The sequence below is a fragment of the Ranitomeya variabilis genome, chromosome 2 (assembly GCF_051348905.1).
Source record: "Ranitomeya variabilis isolate aRanVar5 chromosome 2, aRanVar5.hap1, whole genome shotgun sequence".
NCBI classification, from domain to species: domain Eukaryota; kingdom Metazoa; phylum Chordata; class Amphibia; order Anura; family Dendrobatidae; genus Ranitomeya; species Ranitomeya variabilis.
In genome coordinates this window covers 277,914,977-277,935,143 of record NC_135233.1, presented here as the reverse complement: position 1 = coordinate 277,935,143, position 20,167 = coordinate 277,914,977, and the positions used below count along the sequence as shown (strand labels likewise).

The window sequence follows — 20,167 nt, the reverse complement described above, 5'->3', positions numbered from 1 at the left end:
AAATCCTCAACTATACCCTGGAAGGCATCACAGCTATAATTAACAAATCTTTGTTCTCTGTAATATATGTAATTGATCCATTCAACATTTTTATTAATCTGCACCTGTGGGATTATAGAAGCAAAGCCGGCATAAGTCTGGTTCTGGGCTTTAAACTGGTCAGGCACCCCCCTTGGCACTCCAATAGCATCAATATATACTAGTGGATCTTCTTCATAACTCATGTGGAGCTGATCAAAACTTCTCCTCTTTCTGGTAGGTTCATCAGGTATCTTTGGATCCCAAGGTAAAATCTTGAACTGCATGGCTAGTTTAACAAGGGTGCATTGGCCTATCCAGGCATTAGGCAACCTAGGACGGAGCTTACCATCCCCACATAACCAATAAATGTCGTACATACATTGTGTATGTTTAATTAGCAAGTCAGTATCTAAGGAACTGTTCTCCTTGCAGAAACCTGTCTCGGAGATTTCTACTGGTGTACCTGTGGTGTCGTGGGATTTATAGCAGGTGTAATTGTCAGCTAATACGGTTACTTCTCCTGGGACCTTTAGTCTGGGTTCCTTATGAATTAGTGGGACGTAATCTGGGCAATCAGTGGACTTCAAACCTTTCAACAGATTCATGACACAGGCAGTGGTGTCATCAGGAAAAAGCAATACATGCGTGTAAAGATGTGTATTCGCAGCAGCACAAGCAATACATCCTACAGAGATTGTTGTGAAATTGGATTCTGGGCTCCCCCGGTGGCCACTTGTGGAATTGTACTTGTGTGCATCATCCCCTCTGTTCACCTGCTCCTATCAGGATGTGGGAGTCGCTATATAACCTTGCTCCTCTGTCAGTTTCATGCCGGTCAACAATGTAATCAGAAGCCTTCTGTGCATGTTCCTGCTACTAGACAACTCCTAGCTAAGTTGGACTTTTGTCCTTGTGTGTTTCTGCATTTTGTTCCTGTTCACAGCTGCTGTTTCGTTACTGTGTCTGGAAAGCTCTTGTGAGCGGAAATTGCCACTCTGGTGTTATGAGTTAATGCTAGAGTCTTAAAGTAATTTCTGGATGGTGTTTTGATAGGGTTTTCTGCTGACCATGAAAGTGCCCTTTCTGTCTTCATGCTATCTAGTAAGCGGACCTCGATTTTGCTAAACCTATTTTCATACTACGTTTGTCATTTCATCTAAAATCACCGCCAATATATGTGGGGGCCTCTGTCTGCCTTTTGGGAAAATTTCTCTAGAGGTGAGCCAGGACTGTCTTTTCCTCTGCTAGGATTAGGTAGTTCTCCGGCTGGCGCTGGGCATCTAGGGATAAAAAAAACGTAGGCATGCTACCCGGCCACTTCTAGTTGTGCGGCAGGTTTAGTTCATGGTCAGTATAGTTTCCATCTTCCAAGAGCTAGTTCTCATATATGCTGGGCTATGTTCTCTCGCCATTGAGAATCATGACAGTTTGACCGGCCTAAAAAAGGGTTAAATTACTGGCTGAGAAAGGAGAGAAAAAAGAAGTCTGCTACAATTTTTTTTTTTTTTTTTTTTCCTCTAGTTCTGAGTGTGCTCTTAATTGAATCACTTGCTAGTTTGCCTATGCTGCAGCCTTCCTCTCTTTCTCTCCTTCTAATCCTTGAATGGCTCTGTGTTCACCTGTTTCAAATGGATCTTCAGAGTGTAGCTACAGGTTTGAATAATCTCGCCACAAAGGTACAAAATTTGCAAGATTTTGTTGTTCATGCACCTATGTCTGAGCCTAGAATTCCTTTGCCTGAATTCTTCTCGGGGAATAGATCTCACTTTCAAAATTTTAAAAATAATTGCAAATTGTTTTTGTCCCTGAAGTCTCGCTCTGCCGGAGACCCTGCACAGCAGGTCAGGATTGTAATTTCCTTGCTCCGGGGCGACCCTCAGGACTGGGCTTTTGCATTGGCACCAGGGGATCCTGCGTTGCTCAATGTGGATGCGTTTTTTCTGGCCTTGGGGTTGCTTTATGAGGAACCTCATTTAGAGCTTCAGGCGGAAAAGGCCTTGATGTCCTTGTCTCAGGGGCAAGATGAAGCTGAAATATACTGCCAAAAATTCCGCAAATGGTCTGTGCTTACTCAGTGGAATGAGTGCGCCCTGGCGGCGATTTTCAGAGAAGGTCTCTCTGATGCCATTAAGGATGTTATGGTGGGGTTCCCTGTGCCTGCGAGTCTGAATGAGTCCATGACGATGGCTATTCAGATCGATAGGCGTCTGCGGGAGCGCAAACCTGTGCACCATTTGGCGGTGTCTACTGAGAAAACGCCAGAAAATATGCAATGTGATAGAATTCTGTCCAGAAGCGAGCGGCAGAATTTTAGACGAAAAAATGGGTTGTGCTTCTATTGTGGTGATTCAACTCATGTTATATCAGCATGCTTTAAGCGTACTAAGAAGCCTGACAAGTCTGTTTCAATTAGCACTTTACAGTCTAAGTTTATTCTATCTGTGACCCTGATTTGTTCTTTGTCATCTATTACCGCGGACGCCTATGTCGACTCTGGCGCTGCTTTGAGTCTTATGGATTGGTCCTTTGCCAAACGCTGTGGGTATGATTTGGAGCCATTGGAGGCTCCGATACCTCTGAAAGGGATTGACTCCACCCCATTGGCTAGTAATAAACCACAATACTGGACACAAGTGACTATGCGTGTTAATCCGGATCACTAGGAGGTTATTCGCTTTCTGGTGCTGTATAATCTACATGATGTTTTGGTGCTGGGATTGCCATGGCTGCAATCTCATAACCCAGTCCTCGACTGGAGAGCTATGTCTGTGTTAAGCTGGGGATGTAAAGGAACTTATGGGGACGTACCTTTGGTTTCCATTTCATCATCTATTCCCTCTGAGATTCCTGAATTCTTGTCTGACTTTCGTGACGTTTTTGAAGAACCCAAGGTTGGTTCACTACCTCCGCACCGGGAGTGCGATTGTGCCATAGACTTGATCCCGGGTAGTAAATACCCTAAGGGTCGTTTATTTAATCTGTCTGTGCCTGAACACGCGGCTATGCGAGAATATATAAAGGAGTCCTTGGAAAAGGGACATATTCGTCCTTCGTCATCTCCCTTAGGAGCCGGTTTTTTCTTTGTGTCTAAGAAAGACGGCTCTTTGAGGCCGTGTATTGATTATCGTCTTTTGAATAAAATCACGGTTAAATATCAATATCCGTTACCACTGCTTACTGATTTGTTTGCTCGTATAAAGGGGGCCAAGTGGTTCTCTAAGATTGATCTCCGTGGGGCGTATAATTTGGTGCGAATCAAGCAGGGGGATGAGTGGAAAACCGCATTTAATACGCCCGAGGGCCATTTTGAGTATTTGGTGATGCCTTTTGGTCTTTCTAATGCCCCTTCAGTCTTCCAGTCCTTTATGCATGACATTTTCCGCGATTATTTGGATAAATTTATGATTGTGTATCTGGATGATATTCTGATTTTTACGGATGACTGGGACTCTCATGTCCAGCAGGTCAGGAGGGTTTTTCAGGTTTTGCGGTCTAATTCCTTGTGTGTGAAGGGTTCTAAGTGTGTTTTTGGGGTTCAAAAGATTTCCTTCTTGGGATACATTTTTTCCCCCTCTTCCATCGAGATGGATCCTGTCAAGGTTCAGGCTATTGGTGATTGGATGCAACCCTCTTCTCTTAAGAGTCTTCAGAAATTTTTGGGCTTTGCTAACTTTTATCGTCGATTTATTGCTGGTTTTTCTGATGTTGTAAAACCATTGACTGATTTGACTAAGAAGGGTGCTGATGTTGCTGATTGGTCCCCTGATGCTGTGGAGGCCTTTCGGGAGCTCAAGCGCCGCTTTTCTTCCGCCCCAGTGTTGCGTCAGCCTGATGTTGCTCTTCCTTTTCAGGTTGAGGTCGACGCTTCTGAAATCGGAGCTGGGGCGGTGTTGTCGCAGAGAAGTTCCGACTGCTCCGTGATGAGACCTTGTGCCTTTTTTTTCCCGTAAATTTTCGCCCGCCGAGCGGAATTATGATATTGGGAATCGGGAGCTTTTGGCCATGAAGTGGGCTTTTGAGGAGTGGCGTCACTGGCTTGAGGGGGCCAGACATCAGGTGGTGGTATTGACTGACCACAAAAATTTAATTTACCTTGAGTCTGCCAGGCGCCTGAATCCTAGACAGGCGCGCTGGTCGTTGTTTTTCTCTCGGTTTAATTTTGTGGTGTCTTACCTACCGGGTTCTAAGAATGTTAAGGCGGATGCCCTTTCTAGGAGTTTTGAGCCTGACTCCCCTGGTAATTCTGAGCCCACAGGTATCCTTAAAGATGGAGTGATATTGTCTGCCGTTTCTCCAGACCTGCGGCGGGCCTTGCAGGAGTTTCAGGCGGATAGACCTGATCGTTGCCCACCTGGTAGACTGTTTGTTCCTGATGATTGGACCAGTAGAGTCATCTCTGAGGTTCATTCTTCTGCGTTGGCAGGTCATCCTGGAATCTTTGGTACCAGGGATTTGGTGGCAAGGTCCTTCTGGTGGCCTTCCCTGTCACGAGATGTGCGAGGCTTTGTGCAGTCTTGTGACATTTGTGCTCGGGCCAAGCCTTGTTGTTCTCGGGCTAGTGGATTGTTGTTACCCTTGCCTATCCCGAAGAGGCCTTGGACGCACATCTCGATGGATTTTATTTCGGATCTGCCTGTTTCTCAGAAGATGTCTGTCATCTGGGTGGTGTGTGACCGTTTCTCTAAGATGGTCCATCTGGTTCCCTTGCCTAAGTTGCCTTCTTCTTCCGAGTTGGTTCCTCTGTTTTTTCAAAATGTTGTTCGTTTGCATGGTATTCCGGAGAATATCGTTTCTGACAGAGGGACCCAATTCGTGTCTAGATTTTGGCGGGCATTCTGTGCTAGGATGGGCATAGATTTGTCTTTTTCGTCTGCTTTCCATCCTCAGACTAATGGCCAGACCGAGCGGACTAATCAGACCTTGGAGACATATTTGAGGTGTTTTGTGTCTGCGGATCAGGATGATTGGGTTGCTTTTTTGCCTTTGGCGGAGTTCGCCCTCAATAATCGGGCCAGCTCTGCCACCTTGGTGTCCCCGTTTTTCTGTAATTCGGGGTTTCATCCTCGATTTTCCTCCGCTCAAGTGGAATCTTCGGATTGTCCTGGAGTGGATGCTGTGGTGGAGAGGTTGCATCATATTTGGGGGCAGGTGGTGGACAATTTGAAGTTGTCCCAGGAGAAGACTCAGCTTTTTGCCAACCGCCGTCGTCGTGTTGGTCCTCGGCTTTGTGTTGGGGACTTGGTGTGGTTGTCTTCTCGTTTTGTCCCTATGAGGGTTTCTTCTCCTAAGTTTAAGCCTCGGTTCATCGGCCCGTACAAGATATTGGAGATTCTTAACCCTGTGTCCTTCCGTTTGGACCTCCCTGCATCCTTTTCGATTCATAATGTTTTTCATCGGTCATTGTTGCGCAGGTATGAGGTACCGGCTGTGCCTTCCGTTGAGCCTCCTGCTCCGGTGTTGGTTGAGGGTGAGTTGGAGTACGTTGTGGAAAAGATCTTAGACTCTCGTGTTTCCAGACGGAAACTCCAGTATCTGGTCAAATGGAAGGGATACGGTCAGGAGGATAATTCTTGGGTCACTGCCTCTGATGTTCATGCCTCCGATCTTGTCCGTGCCTTTCATAGGGCTCATCCTGATCGCCCTGGTGGTTCTGGTGAGGGTTCGGTGCCCCCTCCTTGAGGGGGGGGTACTGTTGTGAAATTGGATTCTGGGCTCCCCCGGTGGCCACTTGTGGAATTGTACTTGTGTGCATCATCCCCTCTGTTCACCTGCTCCTATCAGGATGTGGGAGTCGCTATATAACCTTGCTCCTCTGTCAGTTTCATGCCGGTCAACAATGTAATCAGAAGCCTTCTGTGCATGTTCCTGCTACTAGACAACTCCTAGCTAAGTTGGACTTTTGTCCTTGTGTGTTTCTGCATTTTGTTCCTGTTCACAGCTGCTGTTTCGTTACTGTGTCTGGAAAGCTCTTGTGAGCGGAAATTGCCACTCTGGTGTTATGAGTTAATGCTAGAGTCTTAAAGTAATTTCTGGATGGTGTTTTGATAGGGTTTTCTGCTGACCATGAAAGTGCCCTTTCTGTCTTCATGCTATCTAGTAAGCGGACCTCGATTTTGCTAAACCTATTTTCATACTACGTTTGTCATTTCATCTAAAATCACCGCCAATATATGTGGGGGCCTCTGTCTGCCTTTTGGGAAAATTTCTCTAGAGGTGAGCCAGGACTGTCTTTTCCTCTGCTAGGATTAGGTAGTTCTCCGGCTGGCGCTGGGCATCTAGGGATAAAAAAACGTAGGCATGCTACCCGGCCACTTCTAGTTGTGCGGCAGGTTTAGTTCATGGTCAGTATAGTTTCCATCTTCCAAGAGCTAGTTCTCATATATGCTGGGCTATGTTCTCTCGCCATTGAGAATCATGACAAGAGATATTCTGGACTCTTACATTATATCTCACCCATTCTAACCATAGGTTTTTCCTTGGGGCTGTTTGTGTTTCTATGGAGAAAACCTCTTGCCAACTGAGACCTGGAATGGGGATTACTTCATTAACTACATTTTGCAAACGCTCACCTGGGCTTGTTTTAGGTGTACTGGTAACAGGGGCCTTGGTTGGTCTGAAACTAATATCCTGGAGCTGTATATGGCCTAAATTCCCATGGTATCCACTACTAAATACATAATTATAATGCCTTCCCAATACGAATGTCTGCAGATCAGCAGATTGGGGGTTTTCAAGATTCAGGAGGAGGGGGTGACAACTTCTACCCCATTTACAGCCTCTAAGCGGTTGCAGGAGGGCTGTTAGATACATTCTTTCACGAAGACTCCTACCCGTCCCATCCTTAGGGAACGTGGCTTCGCTAGGTTTATATCCCCAATCATCTCCCGTATTCCAGGCAGCATCTGACCAATAATAACAGTTATTGTTGTCATTTCTGGTAACACACATATAAAACTGGATGATTCCCTCTACCACCCGTTCAGTCTCGGGGCACTTAACTACATCACAGAAATCAAATCGCCAGATGTTCACCAGGGCTGTCAGGTTTACCCAGAATATAGTGGGACCAGAATTCTTATTTTTGCAATAGGGAACGAAAAGGTAGGGGCGAGGATAGCTCTCAGTTCCAGGATCAAAAACAACAGCAACATTTCCCTTCAGTCACTACTGTGACTAAACACTGGTTCGGTCTCTTTTACAGTGTGAGGCGTGGATCCAGGTGCTCTTTCCTTCAAGTTTTACTGCAGTGGGGGTGACCAGGATCACCGTGTGGGGTCCTTCAAATCTCGTCTGGAGACAATCTCTGCGCACAAACTTTCACATACACCAGGTCTCCTGGCACAAAGGGATGGTGTCCAGGAACCTTGTCTGGGTCTGGAAGAGAACTGAAGACAGTTAAATGCACTTTGGCAAGGTGTCCATGTAAGGCCTGCACATAGCTAGTCAAGTCCTGGTACTTGGGCTGCAACTGTTGTGGAAAGAAACATTCAAGATTTGGGCTCCTGCCAAACAGAATCTCATACGGTGACAGTCCTATCTTCCTGTTTGGGGTACATTTTACTGAAAACAAAGCTAGAGGAAGGCATTCTGTCCATGGTTTACCAGTCTCTGCCATTGCCTTCTGGATTTTAAGCTTAAGAATTCCATTTAGTCTCTCCACTTTTCCACTGCTCTACGGATGGAGTATGCAATGCTTGACTTACCCCCAGTGCTGCCATTACCTCTGACATGATCTCTCCAGTAAAATGGGAACTCCGATCACTTTCAATGACTTCAGGAACTCCATACCTGCATATGATCTCAGCCATCAGTTTCTTCGCCGTTGTCTTAGCCATAGCTTTGGCAACTGGGTAGGCTTCTGGCCAACCTGAAAATAAATCAATGCAGACCAACACATACTCATACGTCCCTACCCTGGGTAACTGAATATAATCAATCTGCAGTCTCTGGAATTGGTTAAAGGGCCGGGAAGTGTGCTTGGATGGGGTTTTCACTGTCCTACTCTGATTATGTGTGGCACATATCATACAGCTTTGTAACTGCCTTTCTGCGCAGGTGGAAAACCCGGGGGCAATCCATTGTTTCTGTAGGGTGTCACACATGGCCGTCTTCGAGTGGTGCACATTCCCGTGCAGAACCTGTGCCATCATTGGGTACAGTACCTGTGGTAGGCAGACCTTTTCACCCCTCCCCCATAGTCCAGTGACGGTATCAGAGCAAGCCCCTGTCTTTTGCCACCTATTTTTCTCCTCCGTACTTGCCTGTTCTTGTAACCGGGCTAAGATGTCTTTCAACACAAGTGGAGATGGTGGGGTGTCTAGGTGATGTACTCTAGAGGCTACAGGAGTGCTTGCTGCTTTCTTGGCAGCCTGGTCTGCCAGTGCGTTACCCTTTGTCCGTCCATCAGTGCCTTTGGTATGTGCCTTTACCTTTATGATGCCTGCTTGGGTGGGAAGCTGTAGTGCATTCATAAGTTGCTGGACTGCCTCAGCATGTTTAATGGGGTGGCCATTTGCTGTCAGGAAGGCCCTGGCTCTCCAGATAGGCCCATAATCGTGTGTAATGCCAAAAGCATACCTGGAATCAGTGTAGATATTTACAGTCTTACCTTCTGCTAGTTTGTACGTTTCTGCTTCTTGTGCAGACATATGAGCTGGCATTGACTCTGCCTTGATTACCTCATGTTCTGAGACCACAGCATATCTGGTACAGTAGCGTCCTTGGTCATCTTGGTGACGGGATCCATCTACAAAAAGCTCAAAATCAGCATTAGAATAGGCACACTAGAGACCAGCCGTTTCCTGAGATATCAATTCTAGACAATCATGTGATTTGGAAACCTAATCTTGTTCCTCTGGATCCATTCTAGAAAGAAAAAGAGTGTCCTTTTTCATGTCACCTACTCCTCCCCCCTTTGGATCCAGGGGAACTAGGAGAAAAGTAGCGGGGTTCAGGACAGTGCACCTTTTCAAAGTCACATTAGTAGGCATGAGAATAGCACACCAAAGTCGCAGCTGTCCAGCCATGGACATGTGGCTAGGTTGTACTTGATTAAGGATACTATGTACATCGTGTGGGGTATGGACCATCAGTGGATAATCCAAAACACTATCTGAAGATTTGTGTAGCAACAGCTGGACAGACAACACAATCCAAACACATGAGAAACTTCCCTCTTGCCACCGTATCCAGGTGGCCGCTGTAATAAGCAACAGATCTCTATTTGTCTCCATGAAGCTGAATCAGCACACCTGTAGCATGTCCTGCATAGGTGAGCTCTGTCTGCAAGGCAGTCTGCAATACTGTACGGCAGTGCTCGGGTGTCTTGTAATCATATATGGGGCCTTCAGTGTGTAACACTATATCACAGGGTAAATTCCCTTCCTGGGTGGACATAGCGTCTCCTGGATGCAAGGGGCCATAAACGGCAAGGTAGGCCTGACACTCTTGGGCTATGGCTGGGCCCCCCTTTTTAGCTATCTGTTGGGCCAAACCACCTCTATGTGACAGGGTAGAATTAGCTGGGTTCACTATGGCTCCCACCTGGTGGGTAAGTATGTCCCCATACCCCACTGAGAAGAGAACCTGGGAGCCCTGAGGTGTGATGTAATAGCGTGAATGACAGGGGAACCAGATTTCGGAGTCATGGGGCAACTTAGAGGATTTGTTGAGAGGGGTAGATAGTGGGCTCCTTCCGGGCCGGGGGGATTCGAACGGACCTAATAGCATTGGCAGGGCAGGAAGAACTGTAACGGCCTGGTTGTCCTGGTCCTCCGATTCTTCATCATCTCCGATAACTTGGCGTCTCATACGCATTGCGGACTGAAAAGCTGCACTACCGGTCAGAGCATCGAGGGTAAAGGGACCCTGACCTGGCGTGTTTACAAATATCACAGTGAGTTGCACTGGGAGACTAGACCCCGAGACTGAAGTGGAAACGGGAACATTAGAAGTGGAGGCGGCATCAGTCGGTGCCGGAGGTTTCTCAGGAAGTGGTGGTCCCTGATAGTACTCGCCGGAAAGTGTTACCAGCGGACATAGTGGCTGGGGAGGAATTCCGGGTGCACCAAGATGGCCGCCGGTGGAGGCGTCGCATGCCCCACTTCCGGGGGAAGTTCCGGGTGCACCAAGATGGCCGCTGGAGGAAGTGTGGCATGCCCCACTTCCGTCCATGGTCTGGGCGGAACCCCGAGGACAGCCCGCCCCACACACACGGCAGGTTTCCACCCAGGTTGGATTCTGCACGCCACAAACAGGACACACCCACGCTTCTGGAGAGTTTGGCCCATCGCCATTATAGGGTGGTGGTTGGGACTGCATTTTCATCACCAGTGGCACGGCGGCCATTTTACAATCTGTAAGATCACAGTTCAAAGGCATTTTATAACCAAACATGGGCTCCGCATTGTCTGATCCTCCCCCCACATCGACCTCTTTCCATCCTTCATTCTTCAAGCCTCGCGCAACTCGCAGATGAGCTTGTGCTTGCTCTAACAATCCTTTATCTTTCAACATGCCTCGCTTGTTCTCTATGAGGTTATACCACATAGCCGGCTGCAATCTGCCTGACGAGGGCAATCCTACATGCTTATACAATCTCTCAACATTCTTGACTGCCTTCTTGCCCTCCCGTGACTCAACTATTGCCTTGACTTCCACAGCATCCTCATCTAACTTGTGGGGCACAGACTTCTTCTGCTTTAAGATACGCAGCTTGGCTCACAGAATACTGCGCCCTGCTGCAGCTCAGGATCGCTGGCAGCGATATCAACACTGGTATTCTACAATACGGAATCTCGCTCAACGTATTAGAAAAAGAAGAGCCTCGCGCTCAATATTTTCTGTCCCTAACCTGAACACCAGTGATTAACAGACTATCCTGCCACGATATTCTAAACAGTCGGGAGGCGGTCTTCTAGTGAGAGCCCTCCACAGAAATACAGGTGGTCCCTGCTCGGGACGTCTTAATTACCTAGCTGGTACAATATCACAGAGGCTGCGTCTCCTATCCCTTCCTCTAAGCTGCCCCACAATCTACAACTCGCTCAATCTTTCACTTCACTTCACTACTAGATAACAGTCACGGGTAGGGTGGTTGAACGGAGTACAATGACCGGTGGAGGAGGTGTGGTGTACAGAGGACGCACCGGATGCGACGTCTCTCAGTTGCTGGTTCAGAGCGTGGCACAGGATCGCGTTCGATCTCACCACTCGACCGGTCACCTCCCGGACCCAAGGAGACCACAGACAAACCAATAACGGCTGAGACACTAGCAAGTGTGACATATACAGTGTACATGATCGCCACTTACCGTGTTCGGAGGGTGATCAGTCCTCGAGGTCAGCCACTACGGGTATCATCCATAGACATCCAGGCATGGGTCCAGAGGGTCTCGGATCGCTGGCCACGCCCCCCGTTGGGCTGCCAAATTGTCGGGGTCGTAAACGACAATATACCCTCATTCACCAGTCATTCCAAATTAAACTATAAGCATGTGGTACCGGGTAAGAATGAGTCAGACAGGTAGCTGGTTCAATCTCAGTGCATGCTCATGTGACCATGTGTCAGCCACAGTCATACCAACTGAACTTTATTTTCCAAATACACAGTACTAAAAAGGAATGCAATAGGTGGGGTTTAAGCAGTATACGTCTAGTGCTCAGTCCTTCTGATTCGTCGGACGTCTCCTGGTGGATTCCTCCTCTTCTTTCTATTCCTTAAGTTTCGATTTCTAAAGAAATGAATCTTAACCCTTCGGACACTAAACTGAAACGAAACTGGACACTGACAACCATCTTTAAATACAATTACATTTGCAGGGGAAAACTTATTGTTTCACAGTATAAGATATATAAAAGTACAAAGGTATATAAGAAAGTATATTTTCACCTTGACAATGGTAGTGTTGGATCTCAGCGATGCGTACTATCACATCCCCATCCACAAAAACTCACAGAAATACCTCAGACTAGCAGTAGTCATGGAGGGAGTAGTGAAAGAATACCAGTACAAGGCCCTCCCGTTTGGCATTTCAGTAGTGCCCCGTGTTTTTACCAAGGTGGTAGAAGAAATGATGGCCCACATAAGGGAGGAAAATGTTATTATAATACCATACCTAGACGACTTCCTAATTGTCAGCGACTCAGCCCAACATTGTCGCCAACAGTGCATCAGAGTAATAAAAACTCTAACGGAATTAGGTTGGCTCCTAAATCTCCAGAAGTCAAAACTGGAACCGACCATGGTACAAGAGTTTCTGGGCCTAACTCTGGACTCGGTTTTACAGGAATGTCGCCTTCCAGACCAGAAGAAACAAAAAATATTAAGCATTGTGTCCGGAGCTCGCTCAAACCCTCATATGACCTTAAGAGGAGCGATGTCACTGCTGGGGTCCCTTTCTGCTTGTCTTCCGGCAGTACAGTGGGCTCAGATCCACACGAGAGACCTCCAGTGGGATGTCCTGAAAAATCAGGTTACACTGGGGGGACGCCTAGAAGGTCACATGACTCTAAGTTCAGACACTATTCGTTCCCTAGACTGGTGGCTAGATTCCAACAATCTGTCGAAGGGGGTTCCGTGGTTAATAGATGCACATCGAGTAGTTACCACGGATGCCAGTCCCACGGGGTGGGGAGCTCACCTGGGAAACAGTGTTACTCAGGGGGTCTGGACAGATCAAGAATACCAGGTATCCTCAAATCAAAAAGAACTTTGCGCAGTGAGCCATGCTCTGTCAATTTTTCTTCCCAAACTACGGGGACAACATGTCCGGGTTTTTACGGAAAATCAAGTAGTAGTGGCCTACCTGAACCACCAGGGGGGGACCAGATCCCAAGCCCTGATGAAAACTACTTCTCAAATCTTCACCTTAGCCGAACATCACTTCCTATCCCTCTCGGCGTTACACATAAGAGGCGTAGTGAACAAAAAGGCAGACTTCCTAAGCCGTACCCAGCTGAAACAGGGGGAATGGGCTCTGAACCAAAGGGTCTTCCATCAGATCACAAAAATCTGGGGGGTACCAGTAATAGACCTCTTTGCCAGTATAGAGAACAGAAAAGTAAAACAGTTTTGCTCTCTAAACCACAGAGGGAACCCCCGGGCACTGGATGCATTCTCGATTCCATGGACTCACGGTCTGACATATGCCTTTCCCCCTCATATACTTATACCGGCGGTTCTGCGGAAGATAAGACAGGACAGGGCGAGAGTCATTCTAATAGCCCCCTTCTGGCCCAAAAGGGCCTGGTTTTCCTGGCTGAGAATCCTATCGGTCACAGATCCCTGGGTCCTTCCGGATCTTCCGGACCTCTTATCACAGGGGCCGGTGTTCCACCCTCAGTCGGCAAATCTAAACTTGACAGCGTGGAACTTGAAAGGTCACTGCTAAGGGCAAGGGGATTCTCGGATAATTTAGTCTCCACACTATTAAAAAGTAGGAAGAAAATAACAACTAAAATCTATGGTAAAACTTGGAAAAAGTTTCTGTCCACCTCCGGGGTAAAACTGCAAGACGGGGTTCCAGTAGTCAAAATATTAGAGTTCCTACAGAAAGGCTTGGATACGGGCCTATCGGTGAGCACCTTAAAGGTGCAAGTAGCAGCCTTAGGGGCATTATACAATGATAGTATTGCCACTAACCCTTGGGTAGCAAGATTCATTAAAGCCGCGGTACGTTCTAGGCCAATAAAAATCAGAAGCCCTCCATCTTGGGACTTAAATTTAGTACTATCAGCTCTGACAGAACCCCCGTTTGAACCCATAGATTCGATACCACTTAAAATCTTATCCCTCAAAACGGCCCTTCTTACAGCCCTAACATCTGCTCGTAGGATTAGTGACCTTCAGGCTCTATCTGCGAACCCTCCCTTCACACAAATCATGGAGGACAGGGTAGTATTGAGAACAGACCCTGCTTATCTACCCAAAGTAGCTTCCAATTTCCATAGATCCCAGGAAATAATTCTTCCTTCCTTCTGTCCAAACCCGAAAAATCAAAAAGAGGAAAAATTCCACACCTTAGATGTGAGAAGGTGTCTAATACACTACCTAGAATCCTCCCGTCAGTGTAGGAAGGAAGGCTGTCTTTTTCTTTGTTTTCAGGGACCTAGGAAAGGACTCAAAGCCTCAAAAGGCACTATAGCTCGTTGGGTTACTGATGCGATAGCCTTGGCATACTCGTCCACGGGAAACGCAGTACCTGAAGGACTCAAGGCACACTCTACAAGGGCTATGGCGACCTCCTGGGCCGAAATGTCGGAGGTACCAATAGATAAAATCTGTAAAGCGGCCACCTGGTCAACACCTTCAACCTTCTTTAGGCACTATCGCTTAGACTTAGCCTCTTCGTTGGACTTAACCTTCGGAAGAAGGGTCTTGCAGGCTGTGGTCCCTCCCTAAAAGCAATAATCTCTGCAATTCTCTCTGGTAGTGCTGTCATGGGCGACTGAGAAAGTCGTAGTTACTCACCGATAACGGTGTTTCTCAGAGCCCATGACAGCACCTGCTTATTCCCCCCCTTATCACGTGTGCGGTGAGCACTTTATTATACGAAGTGTGTGTTTGATTTAGACACGGTGTAATCTTCATAAGTATTTTGCTAAAAATATGTGTATTTCTTGTTGTCACTAACCTGGAGGACCTCTGATGCTCTGTAAACTAAACTGAGGCAGGAGAGAGGTACCGCCCTTTTTATCCTGTAGGTTTTCTGTCCCTGAAGGGCGGATTCCCTCTCTCTGGTAGTGCTGTCATGGGCTCTGAGAAACACTGTTATCGGTGAGTAACTACGACTTTTAGCCCCCAGTTTTGTATTTTCCCGAGGGTAACAGGAGAAATTGGACCCCAAAAGTTGTTGTCCAATTTGTCCTGAGTACGCTGATACCCCATATGTGGGGGGGAACCACCGTTTGGGCGCATGGGAGGGCTCGGAAGGGATGGAGTGCCATTTGGAATGCAGACTTAGATGGAATGGTCTGCAGGCGTCACATTGCATTTGCAGAGCCCCTAATGTACCTAAACAGTAAAAAAAAAACACAAGTGACACCATTTTGAAAAGTAGACCCCCTAAGGAACTCATCTAGATGTGTTGTGAGAGATTTGAACCCCTAAGTGTTTCACTACAGTTTATAACGCAGAGCCGTGCAAATAAAAATTTTTTTTTTTCCACAAAAATTATTTTTTAGCCCCCAGTTTTGTATTTTTCCAAGGGTAACAGGAGAAATTAGACCCTATATATTGTTGTCCAATTTGTCCTGAGTACGTTGATACCTGATATCTGGGGGGGAACCACCGTTTGAGCGCATGGCAGAGCTCAGAAGGGAAGGAGCATCATTTGCAATGCAGACTTAGATGGATTGGTCTGCAGGCGTCACATTGCGTTTGCAGAGCCCCTAATGTACCTAAACAGTAGAAACCCCCCACAAGTGACCCAATATTGGAAACTAGACCCCCTAAGGAACTTATCTAGTTGTGTTGTGAGAACTTTGAACCCCGAAGTGTTTCACTACAGTTTATAACGCAGAGCCGTGAAAATAAAAAAATAAAAAATTTCCCCCCAAAATTATTTTTTAGCCCCCAGTTTTGTATTTTCCCAATGGTAACAGGAGAAATTGGACCCCAAAAGTTGTTGTCCAATTTGTCTTGAGTACGCTGATACCCCATATGTGGGGGGGAACCACCGTTTGGGCGCATGGGAGGGCTCGGAAGGGAAGGAGCGCCATTTGGAATGCAGACTTAGATGGAATGGTCTGCAGGCGTGACATTGCGTTTGCAGAGCCCCTAATGTACCTAAACAGTAGAAACCCCCCACAAGTGACACCATTTTGGAAAGTAGACCCCCTAAGGAACTCATCTAGATGTGTTGTGAGAGCTTTGAACCCCCTAGTGTTTCACTACAGTTTATAACGCAGAGCCATGCAAATAAAAAATATTTTTTTTTTCCACAAAAATTATTTTTTAGCCCCAGTTTTGTATTTTCCCAAGGGTAACAGGAGAAATTGGACCCCAAAAGTTGTTCTCCAATGTGTTCCGAGTACGCTGATACCCCATATGTTGGTGTAAACCCCTGTTTGGGCGCACGGGAGAGCTTGGAAGGGAAGGAGCACTGTTTTACTTTTTCAACGCAGAATTGGCTGGAATTGAAATGGGACGCCATGTCACATTTGGAGAGCCCCTGATGTGCCTAAACAGTGGAAACCCCCCAATTATAACTGAAACCCTAATCCACACACACCCCTAACCCTAATCCCAACGGTAACCCTAACCACACCTCTAACCCAGACACACCCCTAACCCTAATCCCAACCCTATTCCCAACCGTAAATGTAATCCAAACCCTAACCCTAACTTTAGCCCCAACCCTAACCCTAACTTTAGCCCCAACCCTAAATGTAGCCCTAACCCAAGCCCTAGCCCTAACCCTAGCCCTAACCCTAACGCTAGCCCTAACCCTAGCCCTAATCCTAATGGGAAAATGGAAATAAATACATTTTTTAAATTTTTTTAATTTTTCCCTAACTAAGGCTACGTTCACATTAGCGTTCTGCGCCACAGCGTCGGGCGCCGCAGCGTCGCCGCATGCGTCATGCGCCCTTATATTTAACATGGGGGCGCATGGACATGCGTTGCACTTGCGTTTTGCGACGCATGCGTCACTGCGGCGCACGCGTCATGGCGCAGAGGACACAGCAAGTTGCATTTTTTGTGCGTACAAAATCAAGCAAAAAAAGGACGCATGCGTCGCAAAACGCAGCGTTGTGCATGCGTTGTGCATGCGGTGTTCCTGCGTTGTGCGTTGCGTCGCCGACGCTGCGGCGCACAACGCAAATGTGAACGTAGCCTAAGCGGGTGATGAAGGGGGGTTTGATTTACTTTTATAGCGGGTTATTTAGCGGATTTTTATGATTGGCAGCCGTCACACACTGAAAGACGCTTTTCATTGCAAAAAATATTTTTTGCGTTACCACATTTTGAGAGCTATAATTTTTCCAAATTTGAGTCCACAGAGTCATGTGAGGTCTTGTTTTTTGCGGGACGAGTTGACGTTTTTATTGGTAACATGTTCGGGCACGGGAGATTTTTTGATCGCTTTTTATTCCGATTTTTGTGAGGCAGAATGACCAAAAACCAGCTATTCATTAATTTCTTTTGGGGGAGGCGTTTATACCGTTCCGCGTTTGGTAAAATTGATAAAGCAGTTTTATTCTTCGGGTCAGTACGATTACAGCGATATCTCATTTACATCATTTTTTTATGTTTTGGCGCTTTTATACGATAAAAGCTATTTTATAGAAAAAATAATTATTTTGGCATCGCTTTATTCTGAGGACTATAACTTTTTTATTTTTTCGCTGATGATGGTGTATGGCGGCTCGTTTTTTGCGGGATAAGATGACGTTTTCAGCGGTACCATGGTTATTGATATCCGTTTTTTTGATCGCGTGTTATTCCACTTTTTGATTGGCGGTATGAGAATAAAGCGTTGTTTTTTGCCTCGGTTTTTTTTTTTTTTTTTTTACGGTGTTCACTGAAGGGGTTAACTAGTTATGTAGTTTTATAGGTGGGGTCGTTACGGACGCGGCGTTACTAAATATGTGTACTTTTATTGTTTGATTTTTTTTTATTTAGACAAAGAAATGTATTTATGGGAATATTTTTTTAATTTTATTTAGGAATTTTTTTTTATTTTTTGTTTTACACATGTGGACATTTTTTTTAAACTTTTTTACTTTGTCCCGGGGGGGACATCACAGATCGGTGATTTGACAGTGTGCACAGCACTCTGTCATATCACCGATCTCACTGACAGGGCTGCAGACTGAGCAGACACTCGGTAAGCCACCTCCTTCCCTGCAGGACCCGGATGCCGCGGCCATCTTGGATCCGGGATCTGCAGCGAGGAAGGAGGTAGGAGACCCTCTGAGCAAAGCGATCACATCGCGTTGCTCCGGGGGTCTCAGGGAAGCACGCAGGGAGCCCCCTCCCTGCGCGATGCTTCCCTATACCGCTGGTACACCGCGATCATGTTTGATCGCGGTGTGCCAGGGGTTAATGTGCCAGGGGCTGTCCGTGACCGCTCCTGACACATAGTTCCGGATGTCAGCTGCGATAGTCAGCTGACACCCGGCCGCGATCGGCCGCGCTCCCCCCGTGAGCGCGGCCGATCGTGCTGGACGTACTATTCCGTCCTTGGGAAGTAGGGCCCACCCCACATGGACGGAATAGTACGTCCAATGACAGAAAGGGGTTAAACAAGAAGCAAGTAGGATTGACTCACTATTACAGATGCTTTATACGGAATTTGGACAGTATTGCTGCTTTTTTAACTGACCTTACAAAAGGTAAGGATCCAGTTAAGGTCAAATAGACCCCTGAAGATGAGCCAGCTTTCCAGAACTTATAGCGACAATTCCAGATTTTGGAAAAGAGTTTGTTGTGCAAACCAACCACTCAGATGTGGGTGAAGGGTCTGTATTGTCACAAGTGACAGGTGGAGAAAAGTGCCCTTTGGTCTACCTGTGTAAAAAATTGAATGACCAGGAGAAAAATTACACCATTATGAAGAAGGAGCGTTTGGCGATTAAATTAGAACATTAGAAGCACTCAGGTGTTACTTCATAGGGAGAACACTCAAATTGGTTATGGACCACGCCCCACTGAAATGGATGTGTTAGCACTGGGTGACAGACAGATAAATGACCAGATGGTTCATGTCATTACAACACTTTAGCTTTTCAGTTGAGCATAGACCCGGACATCAGCTGGTCAACACATATGCCCATCGAAGGTCTACTGTTTAGGAGCTAAGAGTGTTCCGACCTTGAGATCGAAACACGGAGGTAGCGTATGTGCGTATGTAACAGTACCAGTAGAAAATTGGTTGATGGTGTGTACATTTCCCATAGGTTCCTGTCGTATACCATGTAAATCAGTGTTTCCCAAACTCCAGTCCTCACGGCTCTCATCAAGATTTCAAACATCAATACACCAGAAACTGCAATGCTAAGGAAATCCTGAAAACATGATCTGTTGGGGGCCGTGAGGAATGGAGTTTGTGAAACATTGGTGTAAATAAACCAGCCTGGCAGTTTGGTAGAGGGGAACTGTGTATTTCCCTGCTCCATTAAGCCACCCCAGGTGTTTGAGATGAGCCCATTTAATGACCTGCAAAGCTCAGGTGTGGTATAAGAGGCAAGAAAGCCCACAAGCTGAGAGTTCTTTCTTCTCCCAGGTAAAGCAATTGTTTGTTTAGGCCCAGCTCTGGTGAGTCAGGGTTTTGCCAGTTTAGTTACCGGCCAACAGGCCTAGGATTTATTTTGTATCCTTTCCATTTTTTTTGCTGTTATATACGTAATCAGTAAAACTAGTTGTGGATGGTTGAATCAAACCTTTCTGGTGTGAACGGTGTCTTGGAATGCCTGTTTATAGCCCAGGAAACAGCAACACAGTGAACTAATTCCCTAATCCTGTCACAAGGCCTATTAAGTTTTGAAGTGACTTTAAGGGGCCTATATGTCAGAAAACTGCCCAAACCGATAGCATTTTGAAAACTGAACACCTCAAAGTATTTAAAACTTCATTGAGAAAGCTGCTAACCCTTCAGCTGCTTCACAAACGTGGAATAAAAAAATAAAAGTTACATTAATTTAACTAAAATCTTACTTTAGCCTCACTTCTTCATTTTCACAAGCTGCAATGAGAAAAAAAGCACAGAAACATTTGTTAAGCAATTTCTACTGAACACACCGATACCCAATATGTGGTTGGAATCTACTGTTTAGGCACAGAAGGTAATTGATTATGGATGCCATGTTGCATTCGCAAAACCCCTGAGGTGCAGAATCCCCACACAAGTGACCCCATTTTGAAAACTACAACCCTCAAGGAATTTATTTTGGGGTTAGTGACTTTTTTGGACTAACGGGTGCTTAATAGTGATGAGCAAGCATGCTTCGATAACGCTATATCCGAGCACTAGTTCTTAACTAAAGTTTATAATATTGTGATATGAAAATTTTATATTATTTGTTTTCCCCCGAAAATGTTGTTGTTACCCTTCTGTCCCGGGAACCCGGGTTCTGTTTCCTTCCTCTGGGTCCACTAGCACACGTTGAGCTCAGCATCGGATTTTGCAGATTGCCCAGAATG

General features: G+C 46.4%; 1 long non-coding RNA gene across 1 annotated transcript in view; it reads right to left on the bottom strand.

The window, feature by feature from the left end:
• LOC143805535 (uncharacterized) overlaps positions 1 to 20,167 on the bottom strand; it is a 37,698-nt gene that overhangs the window by 12,446 nt on the left and 5,085 nt on the right. The window contains exon 2 of the long non-coding RNA XR_013221265.1: positions 19,682 to 19,709. This is a non-coding gene — a long non-coding RNA (uncharacterized LOC143805535). The remainder of the gene's footprint in view (positions 1 to 19,681; positions 19,710 to 20,167) is intronic.